The following is a 15,958-nucleotide window of genomic DNA, read 5'->3' on the forward strand; positions in this document are numbered from 1 at the left end:
GTAAGTATTTGTTTGTTGTAGTTAAGTGTATTTTATTACAAATCTTTTACATAATATATATATATTTTTTTACATCAACTCTTCATTGAAAGGAAAAATATGAAGGTTGGCTATTTAACTTTAGATTTATTTACAAGCTATAGCCTAGACGTGTTGTGTTTTTCAGGCACACCCTGCCGTTTATAGCCTAAATAATATGGCTGTAAAGGCCTATTGGAATGATTATTTGTGGAAATATAAATTAAAACTCCTTTGAAGTATTACAGAGATTCACCTCCAAAGGCAAATCATCAGTGACAAGCATTCGGTTACTGGCCTAACAATCTTAACCGCTAGGCCATCTACCACCCTGCATTTGAGTAAACCTATGCAACTGAGCATTTTTCCCGACAGAGGGAGATGTTCTCAAACTTTTAGTCAAACCCCATGGGATGAGCTGATTAACAACTTGTATCACAATGACCGTTGGAATGATTGTTTTAAACCTGTTTGAAAATGTGAAAACGCATCTAGATCTACATGCAACTACGAAATTAAAAACACGTGCGTGCATGCTTGAAACATGTAGCCAAAAGATAAGCCTTTTATATGGTTCTGGTTTCGATGGTGTGGGCCTATCATTTCTATACTTTGTATTCTACTCAGCTTTTATTTTGTATGCTTTACAGTAAATATAGTTTGTGTGTCCTACTTATGTAGGCCTATGCGATGATGCAATTTGTGTTAAACATTAAATAAATCAAACTTAACCAACATTAATTGCGTAGGATGTAAATCGAATTAAAATGAAAAACGATGAAGAGGAAGACTTAGAGATAAACTATAGTCTACTAGTTTTGTTTGTTGAAAACAATACACTTCTGGTGTGGAAAATATATATATAAATGTATGTCTTTAACGATCATTAATTATGAGGAACCACGATCTAGTTCTGAAAATGCGAAACCATTTTTTTCACTGAACTGGACTGCTTCTCTTGCGCGCATTTGAGGCATAGCCTACAATGACTGCGCATCAGTTTTGCACGTTCTGAACTCTTTGCTTGTATTATATGCGCTGTTCATTACAAGAACTACAAGCAATTTCCCCACTAAAGCCAAACGCTACATGCAGTAATTCCTTGACGTCACTTGGAGGACTCCCGGTCGTCAACTGTGGCTCAGAGGACGAGCAGGAGCTGCCAGCGCCGTGTAGAGAGAGAGATTCAGAGAGAGAGAGAGAAAGCAAGATAAACGAACGATTCTGTGCGTGCGTGATGGACATTTAAACATCTACTCATCTGAAATTGCAAATTGGTAAGTCTTTTTTCAATGACTGATGTAGGTCTATAAAATGTATGTGTTTTACAGCTGGCTATACATGGAATTTGATATTTTCTCCTTTCCATCGAACACCTCATGTTGCAGGTGATGGGTCAAGTTGAGACAGAGAGAGTGTCTATATTTCATCCAACTCTATATTGCGTTAGATTGAAATAACAAATATGTTCTGTCTAATATATATTTCCTCAGATAGAATATACCATGATGCCACATTGTATTTTTTCTCTGTCTCTTACTCTAATAACCATTATAGAAATATAGGCTAATAAGCTGCCTTTTCTTTATCTTGTTGTATGTTTGGATGGGCAATGAGAGGAGACATCAGATGGGAGTGACCAGGAGATGTGGTATCAGTGAGCTGATACTGTAATTACTGCCTTTACAAATCTGTCTGTCCATCCTAATCTACTGTACTGTCTCCCATGTTTCATGTCCTAGAGGTTAACTCATTTCCTCCTGTCTCCACAATACCTCCCATTTATCCATCCCTCCTCCTCCTCCTCCTCCCAATTTATGGTTGGACAAATACATTTATTTTTGACAAACTGTCCTAAAAGGACCAGCATTTGAAAATGAAATAGACAGTACCTAATCACAAATTGGGACTGCTAGCTAATATTGGGTTGCTGTCAGTCATCAAACTGCTCTGTATTTTACGTGTGACTACAGCCTTGGACTATTTAGTAGACAATACTGAGTCAGGTATGGTTGTGAAGTCTCATCAGCCATATCTTCTCAGCAACCAACATCAGTTTTTCATATTCCCATCCATTGCATCTCAATAAATTATTACCCTAATAAGGCTAATTAATACCCTCACTATGTTGTTGTGATTGTGATAAAGCAAGGTCACATGATCAGTTGCCTTTGCATTTTATCTGGGCCTGCAGTTCCTTGTAGCATACTAGTTTTGATGACATTCACTTGGCGTCATCGGCCGATGTGTATAATGATGAACTCTGGGTGGCTTAGGACTGAGCACGTGCGGCCATGTCAGTGAGGGCAAGGGGCTTTCCGGCAGAGTCGGGTACCCCGAGCAGAGCTCTGAGCTGACCATTTGGCCCTCAAGGGGCTGGCCCTGGCCTGGTCTGGCTTCCTCACAGGTTGACATTGTTCCCAGGGACCAATGTAAAGTTAATCTGAGGGAGATAAGAATAGCCTCCTCAGTGGCAGACAGGTTTCTCTCTCTATTCTCTCACTCTCTTTCTCTTTTAACTCTTGTGTTTGTGGCCCTCTTTTTTCTTTCCTAAATGGTGTGGCTTCATTATGAAATCACCAGCAGTTAACTGCTTTGAAGGCAATCCCAATTTGAGGAATATGGAAGTAGCTTGAAGGCAGCCAAAATTTTGCATTGATGAGATATTCTAGAAACTTGCAAGAGTTCCGTGCCATGAGTGCTCTATCTCAAATAAGGATTCAGCTCTTATGTTATTTTCATTTATTTAACTAGGCGAGTCAGTTAAGAACAAATTCGTATTTACAATGACGGCCTACCCCGGCCAAACCCTCCCCTAACCCGGACGACGCTGGGCCAATTGTGCGCCGCCCAAAGGGACTCCCGATCACGGACAGTTGAGATACAGCCCGGGATCGAACTAGGGTCTGTAGTGACGCCTCTAGCACTCAGGAGCAATCCTTTAGTTTATAAGAACAGAGAAACACAATAACGTGCTGTATTGATTCAGCTATGATTTTAATACTGTGAGTGAATCGTCACAATAAGATTAGACTCTTCTCCTTCACGATCCATGGTCTGTCTTTCAGGATCTTTTGTTTTTCAGCTACCAAAACCTGCAGGGAGGGACAAAGATTTAGTTGAAAGCCACCTGACATTTCTTGAGATCACTCAATGCTTATTTTAGGTAGTTGTTACCAAGGTAACGGCTTGATAAGCAACTTTTGAGTCTCCCTGGTTTCATCTCTAGCCTACTGTTAATGTCTTCTCTGCCCTTTTGTATCAGCCATTTATAGACAGTATTGTTCTAAAGTCCTGTATTGAATTATAGGTAGTATTATTATATTTTCATCACAATACATATACATAATTTAACAGACACTCTTATCCAGAACAACTTGGTTCAAGTGCTTTGCTCAAGGGCACATTGCCAGATTTGTCACCTTGTCGGCTCAAGAATTCAAACTAGCAACCTTTCAGTTATTGACCCAAAGCTCTAAACACAAGGCTATCTTCCACCCATGTCTGTCATTATCTGTTATATGACAAACCATTGTGTAATGGGGTGGGTCAACTCTGCAGTCTGCGTCATAACAGAAAAAGACATCCATAACAATTGATTACCAATAATGTCAAGAATGCAGAGGTTTTGGTATCCACTCACTGTTGCTCTTGGCAGCACCAGGAATATATCCATTTGCGAAGGGTGAATTGGAATGAACTCACAAAGGTAATGAGACAGAGAGAGAAAAATGCATACCATTTGGCAATTAACAATCATGATAAGATTAAGGAGTGTTCCACATGAACTGCCCATGCTGATTATATATTGAGAATTCTTCTCTCTGCTGTTTTAGATTAAATTCCATTGTTGAAATGATGAAAGAAGTAATGAGACCAAAACATATTGAGATTGATGGTTGCTGTTTTTTGTTTGTTTTTAAAAGCCAACAAATTCAATCTCTTTATTATCCTTATCCATAAAGATGAGCTGAAGGCCATAAAGGGCTTATCTGATGATGACTATGGTAGTAAGAGAGACAAAATCCAGTTAGCTGCCAGGGAGAAATCCTTGTCTTTGTCTTAACACCTTCTGATTTAGAACTGATGACTTGGAAAACAGATGGTCTCCAAAACAAACACCATCATTGATCAAATTGCCACGACATGACATTTTGAATAAATGTTTGACAAATGGTACTGTTTAATTTCACAGTGCCGTGGACTTTTTCCCCCAATTCTCAAAAATATGCTTCTACCTCCAAATTAGTGAGTGGTTTCTGTATGGATTTTTAGGTTGCACTTTATTTTCGTAATTACATTGTAATATACATGTTCGCTTCTTGGGGATTCCTTAAAACAAGCACTAGAGATCAAGAGTTAGATATTTCACATAGATGTCACTACCATCATTCTGATTAATATTTGCCTTCGATCTCCAGGGTGTCAACCAAGAGACAACAATATTCAATGAAATGTTAAAGTTGAGAGGTCTCGAGCATACTTGCACAAGAAAGGTCAGTGGACCTAGAGTTAGGTCAGACAGGTGTCTAGTTAACCACAATGTTCAATAACCTTTGAGCCCTGCTACAAGTCATCTGAGAACTAATCAACACTGGAGTTGTTAGTAGATATCCTCTTCCAGCTGTCGCTCTTCTGGCCCAGCCATCTTCCCGCATAGGTGCTTGTAAACGTTTAATAACCTGTCCTTTTTATTGGGGTTCAAGAATGCCAGGAACCCATCTGCATTGTCAACCCTGTGTAAAAAAAGATAGAAAGAAAAACATTGACACTAACCACGTTTCCATCCACAGTTTTTCTGCAAGGAAAGTCATGCCGTATATATAACAAAAGCACGACAGCTGTGATGGAAACAGGACGTTTCGGTACAATTTTATAAATGCCGACAGATATTTATTTCGTTCGACATGCTGGGATATTTTTGTGTCTGTAAAATGTATTATGCGAGATATGGCGGTGGAAACGCCTTTATGTGCAAATATTAATATAATAACCATCATTTCCAAGTAAACTTGGAGTCACGCGATGATATGGCGTGTGGTCCTCCCACTACGATTCCGGAAACCATGCAGTTTTTAATTTATTAATTTTTGTTTTATGAATTTTTTTTAATTTTTTTTTTAAAGTTTGCACAAATCTTTATTTAACTTGCTGTAAATAACAGTAACATGCAAAACATAAACATAACATAACAGCCAGAGGGAATCCAAAGAAATTAGAGAAGAAAAAAAAAAAAACTATTATATCAAATCAAATACAGACATATATCGAATACATTTTTTTGACATATTGTTTTGTATACGTTTTAAAGATTCTACGTACTGTTCCAAATCAGATAAAAAAATTAAGAAAAGGGGCTTTTTCTTAATAAATTTTGATTTATGGATAAAAGATTTTCCTAATAAAATAAAGAGATTTATGACATACTCACGTTCAATTGTGGAATCAGTGTAGTAAAATAATATGTCAAACTTAGTAATATCAATGGTTGTATGCAATTTGCGGCTAAGATATAGTTTTACATCAGTCCAAAACACTTCACTATATAAACAATTACAGAATAAGTGTTCAATAGATTCAGTTTCTAGTTCACAAAAACTGCATTCACTGGTAACGTCAAATATATATTTAGAAATCAAGCTATTACACGGATAGCATCTATGGATTATCTTAAAGGAGATCTCCTTTACTTTATTGGTCACCATAAATCTGTGTGGAGTGAGCCAAGCACGGCGCCAGTTTACATCAAACGATGAAGCCCAACAAAATATCGCAGAGGGAATAGACTTCCTGTAGAAAATATCCCTTATTAAACGATTGTTGAATTTCGTATCTAGTAGACCAATGCCATTCACCTGAATATCGCTTAAAATCGGAGATATTCCAAAATATGCATTATTCTGAAGTAAAGTTTTTATCCCACTAGGTATAGCTTTAATAACAGTGTCATATTCCTTGCTTGAAACCTCAAAGTTGTATATTTCCATAAATTCTCTCCGTGTAAATAGATTCCCACTGTTATTAACCAATTGGCTGACAAGAACAATGTTTTTCGAGAACCATTTATGGTTAAATAACATCTTATTTCTATGTAATATTGACCCATTGTTCCAAATAAAACATTTATGAGGTGAAAAGTTGTGTTTATACAACAAAGCCCAGCACATTAAAGCCTGCTTGTGAAAAACCACCAGTTTCACAGGAATTTTACCCACAATATATGGACATTGTAGTAAAAAATTAAGCCCGCCGAACTTCTGAAAAACAAAATGAGGTATAATATTCCAGAAGCTATGAGGATTTTTTATGTACCTTTTAATCCAGTTGACCTTTGATATCTGATTGAAGAGAGTGAAATCTAAGACATTTAGACCGCCATCACAAACCCTGTTGGTGATAACATCTCTTTATCTTATGTGGCTTGTTTTTCCATATGAAGTTGTACAAAAGCCTATCTAAGGTACAGCAAGTGGATTTGGGAATGTCAATAGATGAAAAAAGATAGGATGCACGAGATAGCCCCTCAGCTTTGGATAAAAGCACCCTTCCTTGAAGACTTAAATCCCTCCCTAACCATGAGGATAATTTTTTTGTTGACAGATTCAGTTACAGGGTTCAAATTAAGATCATTCATAGCCTTAAGATTTTTGGTGATCTTTACACCGAGGTAGGTTACAGTATCTTTTTCAGAGATGTTACAATCTGCTGGGTTGACAGCTCCTTTCACAACAAACAACTCACATTTGGAAAGATTTAAAGTCAAGCCTGAGATTTTGGAGAACTGCTTCACGATATCCAATGCTAAACTAGCTTGAGATACATTTTTCAAAAAAAGTGAGGTGTCATCCGCCAGTTGGGATATCTTGATCTCTCTGGACTGGAATGTAATGCCTTCAAATGGACTTTTATGAACTAATGAGCATAACATTTGAGAAACTAACAAAAATAAAAAAGGTGAAATTGGACAACCTTGTCGTATTCCTTTGTAAATGTTAAATCTTGAGGATGTTCCATGACAGAGTTTGATACAGCTATTGCCACCATTATACAGAGTTCTAATAGCATCAACAAAGAAACGACCAAATTTCAAATGCTTAAGACAATCAAAGATAAAATTGTGACTTACTGTATCAAATGCTTTCTGAAAATCCAGAAATAGGATAACAGGGAAGTCATCTAATAGATCACGATACTCAACCAAGTCTAATATCAGCCTCAGATTATTAGATATATGGCGCCCTTTCATAAACCCTGATTGACATTCATCAATCAGATCATTTAAGCAAGACTTTAACCTTTTTGCAAAGATTAAGGCTATAATTTTGTAGTCGTTATTTAGGAGTGTGATTGGACGCCAATTATCAATACTTAGGAGATCCTTGTGTGGTTTAGGTATAAGAGTAATAACCCCTTGCTTCAGAGAGTTTATTAGGCTACAGATTCATTTTGTGGTGAAAGTGCACAGTGATCTTGATGCTCCTTTCCAATAAATATCGAGGGTCTTATTCTGGTGACATGATGATCGATGCTTGACTACAAAAAAAATATTATTGCTCCTATCCATAATAATGTCATCATGTAGACTAGCCTGCAAGCTGTTTGAAAGCTGTTGGTTAGAGCGCATGTGCCAAAACCAGAGTAGGCACATTTGCTATTTAACGCAACGGATGTGACAAAACCATCAGTAGAGTTGAAAATGCAATGGAAACACATTTAACTTTTAGATGTTTATTCAGTACATGAAAACTTAACCGAAACAGTTTATTTTGTGTGCACTACCTCATCACTCACTGATTTTTTTTATCTGCAACAAGTCCGTTTGGTGGAAACTCACAACTGGTGAGAAAAATAGCATATTTTCGTTACGTGGATTTTAGAATATTCACATGAAAATCTGTCGCCAATTGAATGGAAACCTAGCTACTGATAGTCTTTATAATAACCAGATGTGCTGAAAATCAGAATAAGTACATGTGTTTTTTTCTCTCTGTGAAGTCTTACCTTCATTTGGTTTATTGCTGTAAATTACAGCTGTAGCTTTCATGCTACAGTTGGCCAAGAGGCGTGATCATTTTGTGTTATTTAATTATTTTCTTATTTCTTAGATAATTAGGCTAATAAATAATATAGTGCTCTCTATGGGGTCCTAGAATTTCCATATTTTGTATATAGAAAATATAACCATTGACTTGCTACATTATGCTTCTTAGGTAGACTCAGCGAAATGACGTTTCCACGAGCAGTACCACAGATATTGAGATGAGCGAGAGGCAAGACTTGCTCTCACACACAGTATCTGCTCATGTGCACGGGTTCGCTTCACGCTAGCTAGGGCACCAAAACAACTGAGAAGTTGCGCTTTAACGCTATTGGTTGTTGTGGAAATTGACCCATTATGCTGTTTACTTTCTGCATCTATGTCATATCGCTGAGTCTACCTTTCAGTACATTAAGCCTTATTAGTGGATTAGCGCCAGCTACAAATTGCAGCATGAAAGCAAAGGGAGATAAAAGATAAGGGAGGAGGAAGGGAGGGATTGGTTGGAGGGGGAAGGTGGTGTTAGAGGGGGGAAGTGAGGGAGGACAAGAGGCTAAAAACATGTGGGAGTGATTGGGAAAGAAACAAGACAGCTGAAAGGATGGGTGAGATGTTTCGGGGGGAGGGAGGGAATGGTCAAATTGACTCTATATATTGTATTAGAGAGTATGACACAGTTGCACAATTGGATGATTAAAGCCAATCTAACAAATGCCTTGGCCCCTCCACCCTCTGAATGAAGATGTCAAAGGTCACTGACCTTTTCCATTTCTGGGCATTGATCCCTCCGCTGGAGGTGGGGCTTCTTTCCTCCCTAAAGCAAAGCCCTCCCAGATCAGCTGTTATATCTTAGTTTTTTGTACCAGGAAATTATTCACAACATGTTATATTGTTGACAGCAATTCTTATATTTAGAAACTGGACAGTGTAAAAGTCATGTAAATGTCAAAGCACAAAGCGTAACCGTATAACCTGAAAAAGAAGGGTTCATACCCTGTTTCTCCTCCTTGACTTTTCCCCTAATCCACTTTTAATCTAATGGCTGACAAGTGGGCCTTCATGAGTGGGAGTCCAAAAAAAAGATTCAACTTTGTATTGAACTTGACTCTCCTCTCTCCCCTCAGCCGCTTTCAGAGGACCCCCCCTTCCTAGTTCAAATCAAAGTTGAGATTCTCCTCCAGTAGAAATTAATGGAACTTATCTGGACATGCCGCTGGAGTAATTTGTCAGGAAGCCTGTTGCCAAGAACAACGCAAGAGGTTTCCGTCAGCCTTCCAGTGTGTGTGCCAAGGTGAAGGATGACTAGGAATCCTGTTATTTTGTTTGGTAGTATGTTTTTTGAAGTTGTCCTTTTCCACAGAAAATATACATTTAGGTAGGCTATGTACATCCATCCATGCTTGTTATACTGTGTACTAATTAACTATGTTGGACTGACCTGGTGGGTGATGTGAGGTCATGAACCACCAGAATCAGGTTGTGTTCTATTAGAAGTCACACAATGTTGAATGCAGGGTAATGAATGAAGGATGAGCCATTGCCGGTGAATCTCCTGAATCACTCTGTGCTGCTTAGAAACACAGCGTCCGAACTGTCTCTACTTTAAAGAGTCTACTGTATGTGTTTATCCTGTCTGTGTAGAGGTGCCAATTCCACAGCCAGAAAAAATGTAATGATGCTTCCAGTTTCCTTATTATAAAGCACAGTCCCACTGGGTACACATTGGTTGAATCATTGTTGTTTCCACGTCATTTCACAATGCCTCCCCACACAAACAATGTGTACTGAAGCCTAAGGTCATGACAGCGTCAGGCCTGCCAAGGCAAGGCGGTGTGTGTGTGTGTGGGACAGGAGAGGAGAGGATTGGAGAGGAAAGGAGAGGAGGGGAGAGAGGGCCACAGTGACCAGTCACAGTGACCAGTCACCAGTCCAAGGCCACAGTGACCAGTCACCAGAACCCAGTCAGTCAGCCGCTCTTTATCTCTCTCAGCCCTCTCAATTCAGTTTCAATTCAAAGGGTTTTTATTGTCATGGGAAACATATGTTTACATTGCCAAAGAAAGTAAAATAGACAAGAAACAAAAGGGAAATAAACAATCAGAAATTAACAGTAAACAATACACTCACAAAAGTTTTAATAGAATATAGACATTTCAATTGGCATTATTGGCAATGTTGTAAAAATGTGCAAATAGTTGAGGTATGAAAGAGAAAATAAACAAACCGATAAATATATGTTGTATTTACAATGGTGTTTGTCTCTCAATTTTTTCAATTCGCTTTATTGGCATGACATAACAATGTACATATTGCCAAAGCTTACTTTGGATATTTACAACATAAAAATATTAATAATCAATATTGTCAACAGGACAACAGTAACAACAATAACCAAGGGTCAAAATAACCATTGAACAATAACAATGTAGAGGACATGTGCAGGTTGGTTGGTTTGTCAGACACTGTCCCTCATCTTATGGCAGGCAGCAATGTAGTGTGCTGCCAACCCACAGCTCTCTGTGTCCTCCCCCAACAGGACGGGTAGCCTATTCTCATCAGAGAAGTATTTGAAACCTTGAATAAGGGTTTCAAATTTGGGGAAATGGCACTCTCTAATTGTTTTATATTTTTTACATTTTGTCAGGAAATGCAGCTCTGTCTCAGGTTCTGCTGTTGTGCAGTGGTTGCACAGCCTTTCCTCTACAGGGAGCCAGGTTTTCCTGTGTCTACCCTTCTCAATGGCAAGGCTGTGCTCACTGAGCCTGTACTTTGTCAAGGTTTTTCTAAGGTTTTGATCAGTAACCATGGTCAAATAGTTAGCCACGGTGCACTGGCGATATAGGGCCAGATAACACTGCATTTTGCTTTGTGCTTGTGTTTCCCAATAAGCAATGCAGTTTATTCTGATTGATTGATTGGATGTTGTGGTCCTGAGGCTTCAGTGTGTTAGTAGAACAGGTTTGTGAACGCAGCCCCAGGACTATTTTTCTCAGCTCTTGGCATTGCAGGGTTTGGTAATGATATGAGAGGGGGTCACTGTATTTTAGATGTTTCCAAAATTGAATTGCTATGTTTTTGTGTTTTTATTATTAGTGGTTAGTGGTTACTGGCCTAATTCTGCCCTGCATGCATTTTTTTGTAGTTTTCCTCTGGACATGTAGGATAATCTTACAGAACTCTACATGCTGACTGGTTGTATCACTGCCTGGTATGGCAACTGCTCGGCCTCGGACCGCAAGGCACTACAGAGGGTAGTGCGAACGGCTCAGTACATCACTGGGGCCAAGCTTCCTGCCATCCAGGACCTCTATACCAGGCGGTGTCAGAGGAAGGCCATAAAAATTGTCAAAGACTCCAGCCACCCTAGTCATAGACTGTTCTCTCTGCTACCGCACGGCAAGCAATACCGGAGCGCCAAGTCTAGGTCCAAGAGGCTTCTAAACAGCTTCTACCCCCAAGCCATAAGCCTCCTGAACATCAAGTCAAATGGCTACCCAGACTATTTGCAGTGCCCCCCCCCACCCCTCTTTACACCACTGCTACTCTCTGTTGTCATCTATGCAGTCACTTTAATAACTCTACCTACATGTACATACTACCTCAAATAACCGGTGCCCCCGCACATTGACTCTGTATCGGTACCCCCTGTATATAGTCTCGCTATTGTTATTTCACTGCTGCTCTTTAATTACTTGTTACTTTTATCTCTTATTCTTATCTGTATTTTTTTAAACTGCACTGTTGGTTAGGGGCTTGTAAGTAAGCATTTCACTGTAAGGTCTACACCTGTTGTAATGTAACTAATACAATTTGATTTGATGCAGGTTTTCAATGAGGTGTTTGTCCCATTTGGTGAAATCTTGTTTTGCAAGTGGACCCCACACCTCGCTGCCATGAACTGCAATTGGTTCAATGACACATTCAATTAGTTTTAGCCAAATGTTTATAGGTATTTCAATTTGAATTTGTTTTTTAATGGCGTAGAATGCCCTGCGTGCTTTCTCTCTCAGTTCATTCACTGCATCATTAATGTGTCCCGCTGAGCTTATTTTTAAACCTAAGGAATTGTAGTGTGTACAGTACTCTATATATTTTGTCCCAATTGAGAACTTTGGTCTAATTCCCTGAGATCTGTATCTTCTCTGGAAAATCATTATTTTAGTCTTTTTGGGGTTCACTGCCAGGGCCCAGGTCTGGCAGTACTGCTCTAGCTGGTCCAGGCTCTGCTTTGGGTGACAGCAGGCATAGGTCACCTGCGAAGAGCAGGCATTTAATCTCTGAATTGTGGAGACTAACACCAGGGGCTGAGGATTTTTCTAGAATAATGGCCAATTCGTTGATGTAAATATTTAAGAGTGCAGGGCTCAGATTGCAACCCTGATGAAGGCCCCGCCCCTGGCTAAAGAATTCTGTTATTTTCTTGCCAATTTTGATGCTGCACATATTGCCAGTTTAATTACGTCATATGTTTTACACCCTACACCACTTTCAATAACTTTGTACAACAGTCCTGTATGCCAAATAGAATCAAATGCTTTTTGGAAGTCGATAAAGCAAGCGTACATTTTGGTATTATTTTGGTGTACATGTTTATCTATTAGGGTGTGTAGTGTGTAAATATGATCGGTCGTGAGATGTTTTGGTATAAATCCAATTTGGCTTATTAAGGAAGCTTAGAACTCTTACATTGATAATCCTACAGAAAACCTTCCCCAGGTTACTGTTCACACAAATGGCTCTAATTGTTAGGGTCAAATTTGTCTCTGTTCTTGAAGTTTGGGGTTATGAGTCCTTGATTCCAGATGTCAGGAAAATAACCTTCACTCAGGATCAAATTAAACCGTTTTAATCTAGCTAATTGACATTTTGCACTAGTGAATTTGAGCATCTCATTTACTATGCCATCAGGTCTGCATGCTTTTTTACATTTGAGGGCTTGAAGTTTCTTATAGAGCTCCTGGTCAGTAATTTGTGAGTCAAATGGATTTTGATTGTCCTTTATAGCTTTTTCTAATCCATTCAATTTTTCATGAATTTAGCATTGTTCTGCGTTTGTGTCAATTTGAACGGTGTTGTAGAGTGTTTTAAAATGGGTTGTCCATATGTCACCATTTTGTATCACAAATTTTTCTTGTTTAGATTTGTCTAGTTTTTTCCAATTTTGCCAGAAGTTGTTTGTGTTTATGGACTCCTCAATTAGTGTCAACTGCTTGCTGTTGTACTGTGCTTTTTTGGTTCTGAGTGTATGTTTTCAGAGTTTTAAAGTCTCACATTAATGAAGGCATAATTCACCATTATTTGGGTCTCTGTGCTTTTAGTTTGATAGTGTTTTAACTTTTTTCCTTATAATTTTACAATATGCGTCAAACCAGTTGTCATCTGTGGTCTTTTTTGTTTTGTTTTTTATCAATTTCAGTTGTGCTTCTTTTGCCGTTTTCTTGAATATATATACACTGCTCAAAAAAATAAAGGGAACACTTAAACAACACATCCTAGATCTGAATGAAATAAATAATCTTATTAAATACTTTTTTCTTTACATAGTTGAATGTGCTGACAACAAAATCACACAAAAATAATCAATGGAAATCCAATTTATCAACCCATGGAGGTCTGGATTTGGAGTCACACTCAAAATTAAAGTGGAAAACCACACTACAGGCTGATCCAACTTTGATGTAATGTCCTTAAAACAAGTCAAAATGAGGCTCAGTAGTGTGTGTGGCCTCCACGTGCCTGTATGACCTCCCTACAACGTCTGGGCATGCTCCTGATGAGGTGGCGGATGGTCTCCTGAGGGATCTCCTCCCAGACCTGGACTAAAGCATCCGCCAACTCCTGGACAGTCTGTGGTGCAACGTGGCGTTGGTGGATGGAGCGAGACATGATGTCCCAGATGTGCTCAATTGGATTCAGGTCTGGGGAACGGGCGGGCCAGTCCATAGCATCAATGCCTTCCTCTTGCAGGAACTGCTGACACACTCCAGCCACATGAGGTCTAGCATTGTCTTGCATTAGGAGGAACCCAGGGCCAACCACACCAGCATATGGTCTCACAAGGGGTCTGAGGATCTCATCTCGGTACCTAATGGCAGTCAGGCTACCTCTGGCGAGCACATGGAGGGCTGTGCGGCCCCCCAAAGAAATGCCACCCCACACCATGACTGACCCATCGCCAAACCGGTCATGCTGGAGGATGTTGCAGGCAGCAGAACGTTCTCCACGGCATCTCCAGACTCTGTCACGTCTGTCACGGGCTCAGTGTGAACCTGCTTTCATCTGTGAAGAGCAAAGGGCACCAGTGGCGAATTTGCCAATCTTGGTGTTCTCTGGCAAATGCCAAACGTCCTGCACGGTGTTGGGCTGTAAGCACAACCCCCACCTGTGGACGTCGGGCCCTCATACCACCCTCATGGAGTCTGTTTCTGACTGTTTGAGCAGACACATGCACATTTGTGGCCTGCTGGAGGTCATTTTGCAGGGCTCTGGCAGTGCTCCTCCTGCTCCTCCTTGCACAAAGGTGGAGGTAGCGGTTCTGCTGCTGGGTTGTTGCCCTCCTACGGCCTCCTCCACGTCTCCTGATGTACTGGCCTGTCTCCTGGTAGCGCCTCCATGCTCTGGACACTACGCTGACAGACACAGCAAACCTTCTTGCCACAGCTCGCATTGATGTGCCATCCTGGATGAGCTGCACTACCTGAGCCACTTGTGTGGGTTGTAGACTACGTTTCATGCTACCACTAGAGTGAAAGCACCGCCAGCATTCAAAAGTGACCAAAACATCAGCCAGGAAGCATAGGAACCGAGAAGTGGTCTGTGGTCTCTACCTGCAGAACCTCTCCTTTATTGGGGGTGTCTTGCTTATTGCCTATAATTTCCACCTGTTGTCTATTCCATTTGCACAACAGCATGTGAAATGTATTGTCAATCAGTGTTGCTTCCTAAGTGGACAGTTTGATTTCACAGAATTGTGATTGACTTGGAGTTACATTGTGTTGTTTAAGTGTTCCCTTTATTTTTTTGAGCAGTATATATATATATATTCTTTTTTTTTTACTTACTACTGGGTTGATGCCTTCTTTACTGTGAGTGGATGTTGTATCCAGAAAGTTATCTAAGAGTGTTTGGATATTTTCATTACTGGTTGCTTTCTGGTATTCTTCTGTGCTGTTTTGGGCCCATCTGTATGAATTTCTGATGTTGTACAGCTTACTGGGCTGTGAATGTGTGCTTGTTTCCATGTCTGTTCTTTTGAGGAACAACGTCATTTGGCTGTGATCAGACAGAGGTGTTAGTGGCTTGACGGTGAATGAGTTGAGAGAGAAAGAGTCAATTTCTGGATTCATATAGTCTACTGTGCTGTGGCCAAGAGGTGAGTAATAGGAAACAGTATGGCCTGTAAACAGTATGGCCTCTCTCTCACTCCATCTCTCTGGTTTATCTCTCTGTCAATTCAAAGGGGCTTTATTGGCATTGGAAACACATTGCCAAAGCAAGTAAATTAAACAATAAACAAAACTGACAACATCAACAAAATGTACAGTAAAACACTGCACTCATAAAGGTTTCAACTATAAGGATGTTTCAAATGTTCTATTATCAGCTATGTGCAGTGTTTTTAACAATGTGCAAATAGTTGTTGTACGAACAGTAGGGGAAGATCTCTTTTTCTCCCACCATCTCTCTCTCTCATTCGCTCTCTCAGCTCTCTCTCTCAGATCTCTTTCATTCCCCCCTTCTCTCTCTCAGGGAAAGTAAATATTTACCTGAGAAGAGCAGGGGCATGGGCAGGTTCTCTCTCTCTCTGTCTCTGTCTGTCTCTCTCTCTATCTCCGTCTCTCTCCCATCCTTCTAGCCTGAGATACTGTAAGTCATGTTACTCGGAAAGTTTATGGATCATGA

General features: G+C 39.8%; 1 protein-coding gene across 2 annotated transcripts in view; it reads left to right on the forward strand.

The window, feature by feature from the left end:
• The first annotated feature begins 1,064 nt into the window (after positions 1–1,064).
• The window catches only part of LOC106569321 (GREB1-like protein), a 106,201-nt gene continuing 91,307 nt past the window's right edge, over positions 1,065–15,958 (forward strand). The window contains exon 1 of one of the 2 annotated variants that reach the window (XM_045694219.2): positions 1,065–1,295. The gene's annotated coding sequence lies outside the window, so the exon portion shown is untranslated. The remainder of the gene's footprint in view (positions 1,296–15,958) is intronic. The other variant, XM_045694220.2, reaches the window with a different exon arrangement.

The sequence above is a fragment of the Salmo salar genome, chromosome 14 (genome assembly GCF_965601325.2).
Source record: "Salmo salar chromosome 14, fSalSal1, whole genome shotgun sequence".
Taxonomy (NCBI): Eukaryota; Metazoa; Chordata; class Actinopteri; order Salmoniformes; family Salmonidae; genus Salmo; species Salmo salar.